Source organism: Somniosus microcephalus, chromosome 19, assembly GCF_052327205.1.
Source record: "Somniosus microcephalus isolate GS21.2 chromosome 19, FLI_Smic_1.0, whole genome shotgun sequence".
NCBI lineage: Eukaryota > Metazoa > Chordata > Chondrichthyes > Squaliformes > Somniosidae > Somniosus > Somniosus microcephalus.
Window position 1 is genome coordinate 70,554,154 of NC_141005.1, and position 2,907 is coordinate 70,557,060.

General features: G+C 45.1%; 1 non-coding gene across 1 annotated transcript; it reads left to right on the forward strand.

Annotated features, from left to right (window-relative positions):
• Nucleotides 1-2,362: 2,362 nt before the first annotated feature.
• trnal-caa (transfer RNA leucine (anticodon CAA)) lies at nt 2,363-2,481 on the forward strand. Its single transcript has 2 exons — nt 2,363-2,400; nt 2,436-2,481. It is a non-coding gene; the product is annotated as a tRNA-Leu (tRNA).
• Nucleotides 2,482-2,907: the final 426 nt, after the last annotated feature.

The window sequence follows — 2,907 nt, forward strand, 5'->3', positions numbered from 1 at the left end:
GCCTTGTGAAGGCCTGTGGCATCGATCACATGACCGAGGTACTCAACTGATGCCTGAAAAAAATCACATTTATCCCTGCGAACTCTGAGTCCGTAATCCCTCAGTCTCTGTAGCGTTGCATCCAAGTTACGCAGATGGCCTTGGTCATCACACCCAGTAACTAAGATATCATCTAAGTAGCACTGGGCTCCAGGCAATCCACTAATGATCTGGTCCATAGCACGTTGGAAAAGCGCTGGAGCTGATGTAATTCCGACAGGAAGTCGACGATACCTAAATAGGCCCTTGTGCGTCACAATAGTCAGCATTTCTCATGACTGTTCATCCACATGCATTTGCAGGTAGGCTTGACAGAGGTGGATTGTGCTAAACTTCTGGCCCCCAGCAAGTCCCGCAAACAAATCATCAATATGGGGAAGCGGATATTGCTCCACTGATAACCAGTCTAATTTTATTCTCTCCATCCACGAACGTCCCAGCAGGGAGGGGTAGTCTCCTTTAACTACGTAGAGTGTTAACTTCCTAGTTTGTCCATTCAACTGAACTGTGACCTCAGTGATACCTCTCACGGTTACTCTTTCACTGGTATATGTCTTTAACGCTATGTTAGCTGGTTGAAGTGGAAGGTACTTTATTGTCTTTTTGTAGACTGTCTCTGACATAAGAGATACTGCTGCCCCGGTATCAATCTGCATTCGCACAGGCTGCCTCTTGTAGGGGGATGGGGCTCTGCTCTGCCCAATTGCAGGGGTCTTTAGTGCCTGTTGATGTATTGGGCCTCGGTCTCCTTTATACCCTTGCAGCTTATGTTAGCCTGCAGGTCGGGTGTCACTAAACACCCTCTAAGGACATAGAGAACAACAGCTTATAGAGGAGGACTGAAATACGGTGGCGACCCGCACAGTTTATACCTAATCTGTGGGGTACTCCTGAGCCCAAGTGCTCCTGGAGTCCTCTCTCTTTTCCCTAGTCTGCTGTTCCCTTGTTTGGCAGGTTCGAAGCGCCCTAATGCCCCTATCTGGTTCTAACTCCAGAATTTGGGTGGAGAACGATGCACTTTAAATAGACACTCGGAGACAAGTAGTCCTTGGAAAAAGAACAGGTGACAACCAATTTTATTTGCCAAGGTAAGTTCTACCACAAACGTAATAAACACACACACACATTTATAACTATAAAAATAAAATATGAGAGGGAACGGATTTGAAAAAATACCAGCCTGTTTGAATTTGTTGAAGTACTTGAAACTGTCAATCAACTGCAGTTTAGGAAGTTTCACTCACAGGACAAAGGGGTTGTTTGTTTACAAGCCCTCTACAATGTTGACTCAAGGACTTAAGTACTTAAAGCTGTCAATCAGTTGCGGTTGGGCGGTGACCGCAGGACAATGGATTGTTTACAAACCACTTGAGTGCTGTTAACTGAACACTTAAGGATTCAGTGGGACATTTCAAACTGGTCGCAAACCAGTTAAAATGAGTGGGTAACACATTCAAACTCATTACAGTCAATGGGGAAAGATCGATCCCTTCTGTATAGCCCAGATACGTCCAGATTTGGGCGCGAAGACAACGGCTCCCAATGGGGGATAAAGATAGCCCCTCAGGAAGCCATTCTCTCTCTCTCTGCTGCCTTGCCTCCGAGACCTGCCTACAAGGGGAACAGCTCAGCAGCCCGTCCAAAGAAGTGGAATACCAGCAGTTACTTTTGAATTACTGAGGTATCTCTACTTCGGGGCGGTGAAGAATCCAAGGCAGACCGCAGGGGCACGGAGCAGGCATTTACTGGTGAGCATAAAACTTTCTGGCCCTTTACAAGGCAACCTAGATAGGTATAAGGGGTGGTATTAAAGGGGAATTTTGTTAAATAGTAATTTTAGTCAATTTTCCGTCAATTTGTCCGTTTCTCCTCCCATTAAGCAAAAGTACGCTGTATTAAGTAAAAGTACGCTGTATTAAGTATAGGTCTGCCGTATTCACGATTATTTACATTGCACAGCACTTTATTCTTTATTTTCAATAAATACTGGTCTTCTTTGCACCCAACCACGAGTCTCGTTTTGTCTACATCGCTACTGAAATGAGTCCGGCGGTCACAACCAGAAAAGGGGAGCGATTCAAAACCGCACGGGGCTCTGGAGCAGCTCAGATATTTCTGACTGGCCAGAGACAATAACCCCATTACAACAAAAACACCCCCTTATATTTTCTACAACTTAATGACTGGCACTACTGGTTAATTCATGCAGGAAGAATGAATGGAGTGTGCGTGTTGTGTGTTTGCACAGGAGGAATGAGTGTGATGCTGCTCAGTAAGAGTGCAGAATTTGGAGCACGTTTTTCGACAGGTTTTGCACATAGTTGTCAGGATGGCCGAGTGGTCTAAGGCTCCAGTCTCAAGAACTATTAATCGTTATCTTACCAAAGGTTGGTGAATTCTGGTCCCTTTCTAGGGGCGTGGGTTCGAATCCCACTTCTGACATTACCTTTTCATCCACACAATTACAACCAGCGTCAAAAAGCCTGCTCAACTCATCTTCAATTTACAAGTGGCCACCACAAATACCTCAAAGGTATTGCTGTTTGCCAACAAGCTAAAGGCAACGCTCACAGACCAACTTCTTTTCCTCACAAAACTTGCCACATCCTAACACTGTCCTTGGGGATAAGGTTTCAAATCACACTTCTCTTTTCAACCAATTCCCACACTAAAAATCAGGGAGTCAGAAATCTACCTTTTTACCCTACCTTGATGCATTCCACATTGCTTTCTGCTGCTGTGGCTTTCAATCCCACTGCAAACAGTGGTGTTTCTCAGGAAAAGGGCACCAGAGTCAAAGAATGAGACTTCTTCCACACAAAGGCTGCTGAATTCTGCTCCGTTACTCAGGGAATTACTTCCAATGCT